This window comes from Lissotriton helveticus, chromosome 2_2 (assembly GCF_964261635.1).
Source record: "Lissotriton helveticus chromosome 2_2, aLisHel1.1, whole genome shotgun sequence".
Taxonomy (NCBI): Eukaryota; Metazoa; Chordata; class Amphibia; order Caudata; family Salamandridae; genus Lissotriton; species Lissotriton helveticus.
The window spans coordinates 457,949,565-457,959,284 of NC_136060.1; the positions used below are offsets into that span (position 1 = coordinate 457,949,565).

Genomic DNA, 9,720 nt, shown 5'->3' on the forward strand with positions numbered 1-9,720 from the left:
AGACGGGGGTAAGTTATACCTTTCTTCTCTGTAACTGGTCAGTCTGTCACAAAATTCAGGCAGTCAAGCGGCCTTGTGACAGTAAACCTGGTGAATGGGCAGACGTAAGTACTGAGTTCACCAGAGGCCCTCCGCCCACTTAACACCGAAAGGGTCAAAATACCCCAATATGACATGCCACATGATAATGATAATGATAATGAAATGTATAAAGCGCACAAATATCAAAAAATGGTGTCTCGGCGCTAGAACCATGAGCAGAACCCCAACCAACACCCCTCACTGAAACAACCAGGTTTTAAGATTTTTTCTAAAGCTCATAAGAGCTGCATAATTACATTTTTTACGGAAACTGACCCAGATTCAATTTCAGTGTGTGGATACTTAAAGGTAAACCACTCAGTGACTGACCTGCACCTATGGGCAGGTTATAGTAGGCGCACTGGAAATAAGATGTTGTGGCTGCTGCATTTTCCACATATTTAGGCATGTGCCACATTCAATCACCGGCTGCATAATCTGTAGATTGTAACAAAAAATGTAGTTTCTTGTCAAATGGATCAAAAATTAATAAAATCGACACGTGGAAGGCCCGCTGCAAACGTTGGCTGTCACCTATCTGTTGCTTTTTGCTGTATTTGGATGTTAAATTGATACGAATGAGATTAAACCTTTGCCCGCAGTGTTAAAAATGACAAAATAAGTAACACTATCACAAAATGTGCCTCATATTTTGCCCTTTTTTCTGCATAATTTAATCTACCCTGCCGCATAATTTGGTACTCCCCTACCACATAATTCCAAAGTCCCTGTTTATAAAGCCGATAAAAATAGTCTACGAACACACACTTCTGGTACCGGGAAAACGAGGCCCTCTGGCCTAAACTACAGGTGGCACAAAACAACATCCATTGGGTACCAGTTAAGAAGCACAGTTTATTTAAACTCCTTTGTCACACTTACAGAGCACCATTTGGGAATGGTCCCATCTACCTCTGCATGAGAAACTCACGGTTCATGAGGACTTAGGACAAGGCACTGCTAACCTCATGGTGTACCCATACAACACGAAAAGGCTAACTATCATTTTCCTACCAAGCCCTCATCATTGGAACAGGCTGCCATTTCAAATTAGTTTCTGCCAGGATTTTGGAATACTTGAGAAATTGCAGAAAATCTGGATATATTATGTTATGTCAATTTTTAATTTAGAATGTGCGTGAATCGCCCTGGGAGGGGTATCTCGGCTCAACTCATAACCAGATTATCAGACTAATTAAGCCAAAAAATAGCAGTGTTTTAAGAAATGTTCTAAATATGTAGGGCTCCTCGCATTGACATATACGAAATGGAAGCTTTTTCCAGAGCAAAGGGGCTATTTTAAGATTTGTTTGCTGTCACTCTCCAGGACTGTAGCATAAGTGCTGGGATACGCCTCTGGGTATGAAATGTTGCGCTATACAAGTACAGTTAGCATAACAAATACAGAAGGGGATAGTAGGGTATCATTTGGGGCCGTGACCTCATGAGAGGCCAAGTCACTCCATCGACAACACAGGTCCCTTCCAATAGCCTTTAATACGAAGATGGTCTACAAGTGTGGGGGACATATTGAGCAAGAAGCCACTTCTGGCTGCCGGCTGCAAGGTACCAGAAATCAAGGCCACGTCTACGGTGGTCAGGCCCCTGGCTGGACGACATCTAACCTTAGTTACGGACATGCATGGCACGGGAAATCATGTGAGGGGGTTTCTAAAGGGTATGGGCTTTCAATGAGTAGTTATAACTGAGTGGCCAATCATATGGCTGCTTTGTATTCACGTGTTGGTGAATGCAATCTCTGGTTCCACCTGTCAAGTCCTACGGATAGCTTTAAGTGAGATGGGTCTGTCCAGGTCTCAGACCCGGGAGTAATTTAAAATGGGCATTGAAAGGGGTCCGTGTCGGGCCCTATATTCGTGTCTTAACTTTATAGGAAAATACACGAATCACATTGTGAACATTGAATGCCTAACATGTTAAGGTAATTCCTGCCAGTGATTTAGCTCACGTACTTTACATAATCTTGCACCCCATAAAAGGGTTAGATATTTCCAGTGTTGTGAATAAAAAAAAAAACCTGTGTGCAGCATATCGCGCTTGTATAGTGAATTCTTTAAACTGAGTTGCCTCGAGGTGTTTATAACATGCCACCAGTTTTCTAACTGTGCCACCTGTCAGTGGGCCATAAAGGTGTTCAGAATACATGGTTATCCATGTTATTGGCCTCTCTGCAGAGACATTAGCAAAGTCGATAGTCCCGGCTGGGGGGCAGAGGATGTGGCGTAAGGGTCAGAGCTGCCGTGTAACTGGGGAACCAGGTTCCAGTCTCGGCGTAGGTAAACTCAGCCTGTGAACCTGGGCAAATCTTTTAATCTCGTCTGCCTACCAAAAAAAAAAAAAATGGATAACATAACTGGTGCTCATGCAAAACGCTCCGAGACATTCGGGTCAAGTTCGTGCTATATATATTAACAGCAAAAAAATACATATATACACACACAATAGACCTCCCGTGAGGATGGCTGAATGGAAACCTTTCTGCCCACGGTCACCTCACGCAAAGGCCTGCCACGGGTGGGTTCCAGGCCTGTGCTCCAGATTCACCATACGTCATACTCGGATCAGGTGCACAGGTGTGCATTATTCATCGCAGCCGAGGGGCACTCACGCGCGCGGGCTCGAGGCACCTGCAGCGGAAACAACGAGCCACTCAAACGTGATGGGTGATTGGACCCGGCGTGGGGGCCTCGACCGCAGCACCGGTGCGGTGCGCGTGACACGCACGACGTGACCCCAGCCAGGCAGAGGGGGGGAGGGGGTGCAGCGTGCAGCTCGCTGAGCAGCCCGGCAGCCTAAGCGCCTTAGCGGCGGTGTGGCGCTGCGGACAGCAGGCTTTGTGTCTGAATGGCTGATCCACCGGCACGTGGGTGAGGGGGGGGGGGTAACCTTACACACGGGGCAGGGGGCAGGAGAACTGTGAGAGGAACCCCACAACTGGCCCACGCCTGCTGCGGCGGAGGGGCCTCGGGCACCCCCTTGGCAGCGGTGCCCCCCCCCCCCCCCCCATACAGACGTCAGCTGAGCGCCTTGTTTACCTTTCCAGGGTACAGTAGCGGCCGTATGTGGGGCCAGAGAGGTGGGAGGTAAACACGGCTCCTTCGCGGGGGGGGGGGGGGGGGGCGTAGGAACAGGTTGTACAGACGTGTGTCTGCGGCAGGTGGGGGGAGGGTGAGTCATGGTAAGAAGCTAGGTCAAGGCCAGAGCCCTGCAGACACGGCTGCGTGTGATGCACAGCGGGGAGGGAGCAAGGTGGAAATGGGAAAGTGTGCCAGGGGACGTGTTGTAAAGAGGAGTGTGCAAGGGGACGTGTTGTAAAGAGGAGTGTGCAAGGGGACGTGTTGAGAGGAGTGTGCAAGGGGACGTGCTGTAGAGAGGAGTGTGCAAGGGGACGTGTTGTAGAGAGGAGTGTGCAAGGGGACGTGTTGTAAAGAGGAGTGTGCAAGGGGACGTGTTGTAAAGAGGAGTGTGCAAGGGGACGTGTTGTAAAGAGGAGTGTGCAAGGTAGAGAGGTGCGTGCAAGGGGACGTGCTGTAGAGGAGTGTGCACGGGGGCGTGTTGTAGAGAGGAGTGTGCAAGGGAACGTGTTGTAGAGAGGAGCGTGCAAGGTAGAGAGGTGCGTGCAAGGGGACGTGGCCCAGGGGAGGAGTACCCTCAGCAACGGGGCATGTAGAGCGGTGCAAAGCACCAGAGCCCTGCAAGTCTAGACGGGCCTGGTTGTGAGAGGGCAGGCACACGGGTCACCGGGGGCCGTGTAAACAAATACTACGTACAGCGCAGGCATGTGTAAGACGAGTAGGCGGGATGTCAGAGAAGGTGTAAAGGCACAATGACAATTCCATAGAGTACGGGGGTAGCGCCACACAAAGGCAGAGGTAGAGTGACAGCTCTGCGAAGAGACAGGGCCCCGGGTATTGCGCTGTATGAGCGCGGTGCGCTGTAAGAGACAGGGCCCCGGGTATTGCGCTGTGCTGCTGGGCGCTGTAAGAGACAGGGGAGCCGGTACAGCGCTGTAAAAGGTGGGAGTCCGGATGCATCATTGTAAGACAGGGGGACAGCTGGTACAACGCTGCAAGAGAGACTAGAGCGGGTACAACACTAGAAAGGACGGGAGAGCGGCCGTAGCGCTGTAAGGGGTTGGGGTGCTGGCGTAGCGCTGTAAGGGGACGGGAGCGCGGGCGTAGCGCTGTAAGGGGACGGGAGCGCGGGCGTAGCGCTGTAAGGGGGTGGGTGCGGGCACGGCGCTGTAGCAGGCCGCGCTCTCGCAGTACCTTTCTCCAATCTTGAGCTCGGTGCGGCCGCTGCTGCCTCCCCCTGCCCTGCCGCTGGTTCTGGCCGCGGTGTCGGTGCGCAGCCGCCTGCCTGCTGCCTGCCTGTGCTGCTCCTGCTGCTGCTCCTGCCTGCTCAGCCCCACAGCCGCCGCTGCCGCGTTGTAAGCCGGAGCCGGTCTGCAGCTGCCGGGTATTGGCTGCGCTCTCCTCCCCGGGTCCTCCCCTCTTACTCCAATGCCTCCCACCCTTCCCCAATCCCTCCTCTCGCCCCTTCAATGCCCCCTCGCCCCTGGTCTCCACGCCTCGCCCCTCCCCTGCCCGGCTCCTCCCCCTTCCTTACAGCCCTCTTCCCCTTCTTCAATAACATTACCCTCCGCTCTGTCATGGTGTCCGTCCTTCCTTCCTGCGGTCTTATCTTTCTCTTCTTCCCCCTCGCTTCTGCAACTTTCCTTCTCTAACCCTTCCGCTTAATTTCTTTTCCCCTCTTCTGTCCCCCTTCCTTTCTTCCCACCCACTTCTCGGGTCCCTCCCCACTCCCCCTTGAAGGCAGCAGGCCGTGGAGGCGCAGCTGAAAGAGGGCGAGCCGGGCCGGGCGGGCCGAGGGCGGTCACGGCCTCTGTGACGCGCCCCTGCGCGGCTCCTCCCAGCGGCGGGCCCGGCGGAGTGGGTGGGTGGGCTCGCGAGTGCCACTGTGGCACTTGTGTGTTCCTGTGCCACCTCACGCCTGCCAGCATCAGCAAGTTCAGGCCAGGGCCAGCCAGCTGCACGTAGACGTGTGAACTAAGGCGACTGATGCCCCCGGCCTCAGCTGGGACTGCTCAGAGTTTACGTTTCATTAGCAGTTTTATATAACAATCAACAAGGAACAATATCTTACAAACAATATATTTAAAAGATTTTTTTTAGAACAATATTATGAGTTTGTTAAGTCCGTGAAGCTCGCCGTCCTTTCCCAGGATAAAATTCAAGAGTCGCAATAGTTTGTTGTCCAAAGTATTTTTGAGTCAGAACAAAAAACAAACACCCAAAAAAAATCTCTATATATATGCTATCGTGTGCTCCTCTGCTGCAGAGCAATTGGGAATAAAAATACATATATATATATATTATATATATATATGTGTGTGTGTTTTTTTATTCATTTTTTCGTGGGGGGAAAAAACAAGTTTTAAGGTTGATAGAGCAAGCTTCGCATCGCGACTTGCTCGAGTCATGAACCTCGCCCGTGTGTAATCAATTAATAAACTTGTACGTCTTACGAATCTTTTATTTTTTATATTTGTGGAAGAGGTGTGGCGCCGTGGCCAGGGCGACTGACGCTGGAATCTGGGGACCACGGTTCGATCCCCGGCTCCGGCGGCAGGTTAGCCCAGCACCATGTGACTCTGGGCAATAGCTCGCTTAACCCCTTCGACGCTCATGACGAGCTGGGCTCGTCATGCAGTAGCCTCCCAGCACGCTCATGACGAGCCCAGCTCGTCATGAAACAATGGGATTCACGATTTACCAGCACAGCAGGGGAATATCATCAGCAGCAGAGAGGTTAATCTTCCCGACGGCCGCCTAGAGACCCTTACGGGTGATTGTGCGCTTTACAAATGTGGACTTTACTTTACTTTACTTTATATTCGAACGAAGTAGATGAAGCTTGCACATGTATTTCTAATACAACTAATCCATGTCCCTAAAACATGGCCGCCGCTTGGAAAATTGCTTCTGCGCATGCGTCAGTCACACTCACGTGACCTGACGTAGTTATAAGTTTGGTGGGAAAGGGTGCGCATGCGTAATACACAGCTTTCGTGAATAACGTGGTGATGCTCTTGTGAGCGTGTATATGTTGCTAATGTTTAAACTGCATAGTATATTTTTATAATGATAAGTTTAAAGTACAAAACCAATGATGTGTTTTCCATACCGTCACTTCTATGTTTTAATTTGTTTTCGCTTACTTTTCATGTATCCTCGACTCGGAGGGGTGCTGGGGAGTCCATCTTGGAGGGTATTTCTGCGCAGAATCACTAGAGTCTGCCACGACATTGAACTCAGGCCAAAGAAGGTTGATTACACAGACCACAATTCAAGGAGTCAACATAAGATTAGATTCTCACATCCGATTTGGGTGATAAAGAAAGCCCTCACACACTGACCTGGTCAGTGTCATGCTTCATCATCGGGCCCCACCGACAGAGGCCGAATGCCTCTGTGGTGTGCTACGACGCCAGAAAGACTGCGGAGCAGGTTTTTTGTGTGTGGAGGGCGTGCTCTTGTTTACAGTGAAATATTAAAAGTGCCTAAAGCAAGGGTATCGGAAAAAATATATTTAATAAATGATCCCTGAGGCACAAAAATAAGGAGTATTACGTGTCTGTATTTATATGCCAAGGTTCAAGGTTGGTGAAATACAGAATATACTCAGTTCATTCCAGTCAACATGTTTCAGCCATAAGGGTGGTATATTACCGTGGCATTCATCAGGACTATACTATACTATTTAAAAGTGCATAAAAATTGTGGAAGAGTAAAAATACTCAATTCCAAAAATACTCCGTAATTTTGGAGTGTAACTGCACTACATCAACCTAGTAGTGACCTCCAAACCGGACCCCGAATCTTCGGGGTCCGGTTTGGAGGTCACTACTAGGTTGATCAGCGGGTCGGAAGCGCTGAGGGCGATGTGCCAGGTCGCTCCGACCCCCTCCCGAGACCCATGGTGCGAGTAGCGCCCCTTTTGAAAGTGCAGTTACACTCCAAAATTACGGAGTATTTTTGGAATTGAGTATTTTTACTCTTCCACAATTTTTATGCACTTTTTTCACTTTTCACTTTCACGTCCCCAGGTTAGGGTGGGTGATTAGAGAGCCCATACCGCCGGGGTATAGTCCTGATGAATGCCACGGTAATATACCACCCTTATGGCTGAAACATGTTGACTGGAATGAACTGAGTATATTCTGTATTTCACCAACCTTGAACCTTGGCATATAAATACAGACACGTAATACTCCTTATTTTTGTGCCTCAGGGATCATTTATTAAATATATTTTTTCCGATACCCTTGCTTTAGGCACTTTTAATATTTCACTGTAAACAAGAGCACGCCCTCCACACACAAAAAACCTGCTCCGCAGTCTTTCTGGCGTCGTAGCACACCACAGAGGCATTCGGCCTCTGTCGGTGGGGCCCGATGATGAAGCATGACACTGACCAGGTCAGTGTGTGAGGGCTTTCTTTATCACCCAAATCGGATGTGAGAATCTAATCTTATGTTGACTCCTTGAATTGTGGTCTGTGTAGTTTACGCTTAGACTGATCAAGTGTTTGATCTGACCTCTCTTTTCTTGTTTTTGTATGACTAACCGGGGACTAAGAGAGTGCCTCATTCTCCCTACCTCTCCTATTGTTATTGAACAAAGAAGGTTGATGCCAGAGCCACCCTGGGAAAGTGCACCTTCACCCAGCAAAAGCATCATGATTATGTTCTATTGTATCGAAATGTATTCTTTCCATTGTATTCTCTGCGACTTTCTCGTAGGAACCCCAATCTTGCTAGGCGGTACCCAGAGATGCAAAATAGGCCTCCAAATAGTCTGTTCTGATTGGTGTGTTACCCAAATCCTACCTTAGGACCAATCCAAATTGAGGGATTCTGACACTTTGCAACATTGGGGGGTGGTACACCGTCCCAAAACAGTATATCTACCCTGGGTTCGCCTAGGGAAATTGTCCGACTTGTCTGGTTTAGCTGACCTGTCACTGACCCAACGCACTCAATAGGTGACTGAAGATACAGAGAGCTGCGGAGCACTCTGTCCGAAATTTGACCATAGACTAAGGTTTTACTAAACCTTAAAGTGCTGGCGGAGCACTTTGCTGGGAGTTCGTTGACCCAATCGGGGTCTTGATCGATAGCTGCAGAGAGGGTGGAGCGCAGGCGTTGCTTCCGAACTGCGGGTGCTGGTCCTGTCCTGAGGGTCCTGTCCGAGAGGTCCTGTCCTGATTCCTAATCTGAGGGTTTCCTGTCCTGTCCTGGGTGTCCATTCTGCACCTGCTGTCCATTGAGGGGTATCCTTCCTTGAGGGTTTTCCTGTCCTTAACTGACCCGTGGCCAGGGTTTGGTTTCCACACCAGTCTAGGTAAATATTCCTCTGAAAACTCTGAATCTTGCACCTTTCTAAATTTCCTGTCTTTTGCTTCAATAAAGACATACCTTTGCATATGTTATTTTTCCATGCTTTTCCGCAACCATTTAATCATAAAGTCATTTGCATATTGGTTTTATAACGTGTTCCTATGCTACCTTATTTGTTAGAAATTATATTCTGCATTGCAGTTTGTCACTTTTTCGTATGGTCTAGAACCTCCTTACTTAAATTGTCTAAAGAACTTTTGCCTTAAAGCATAGCGTGTCTCTCTTCATAGACTCTCCTATAGTTATATAGGATCTTTGAATTTACCAGAGTATAAACTCTTCCAATAGGGAATCTCTAGTACGTGCATAAGATTGTTTCCTTAATGAATGTCCATTCTTAAACTTTCTTCTAAAATCTGCATAGCATATTCCCGTTGCATCTCATATCAGAATTTCAATGGTTACCCTGACTTTATTTCTCTATAGTTATGTACTTTTCATTATTTTGATTATTGATTGTCTTTGTAAAGATCATGGACACAGTGGATGATGAAGGAAAGTACTTTATTTAATATAAAACAACCCCAGATACATCCATAGACAGCTTCCTCTGCAACTGTCTCTCCTTGGACTGCTCCCTGGATTCCACACTCTGGAATCCAGTGAGCACTGAGTGACACTTGGAACTTTACTGCATCATTAGGAATATATTAAGATACAACATATCTCCCCTCCTATAAATTATTCAAAATAGCAATACCTAAATACATGTGATTATATCTGAAAGAAAATTAAAACTATTATATTACAAACTATATACACCTGAATGCACCATCATAAATTATGAACATATGAAATCCTTCATCCATATTGGTTTGTATTTGTGCCTAGCTGGAAGAGATGTAACTCCTGATGTAGAAATAGGCACACCTTCACCCTTTGCAGAAAACATTTCTGAGTGATTGATTTTTTGACCATCAATTTGTTTGCATTCCAGATCATTACATTTCGTTATACTTCTTATATTCCATTGTTTCCCATCATCTAATTTCACTATGTTTCCACATACATAAATGACTTGTTTGGGTTTTGACCATTTAGAAAATCCAGGTTTTCGATTCCCCATTACTTGTGAGCGTACCCAATCACCAGCTTTAAATGTTCTGATATTACGATTAATTTTGACATTGTGCTCTTGTACATACTTTTTTTGATAT

The 9,720-nt window shown here is 47.8% G+C and overlaps 1 protein-coding gene across 2 annotated transcripts in view; it reads right to left on the reverse strand.

The window, feature by feature from the left end:
* Positions 1–4,870, reverse strand: part of SMOX (spermine oxidase) — a 127,114-nt gene extending 122,244 nt beyond the window's left edge. The window contains exon 1 of one of the 2 annotated variants that reach the window (XM_078678692.1): positions 4,741–4,870. The gene's annotated coding sequence lies outside the window, so the exon portion shown is untranslated. Of the gene's footprint in view, positions 1–4,370; positions 4,614–4,740 lie in introns of those variants that run through there. The other variant, XM_078678691.1, reaches the window with a different exon arrangement.
* Between the last annotated feature and the right edge of the window lie 4,850 nt (positions 4,871–9,720).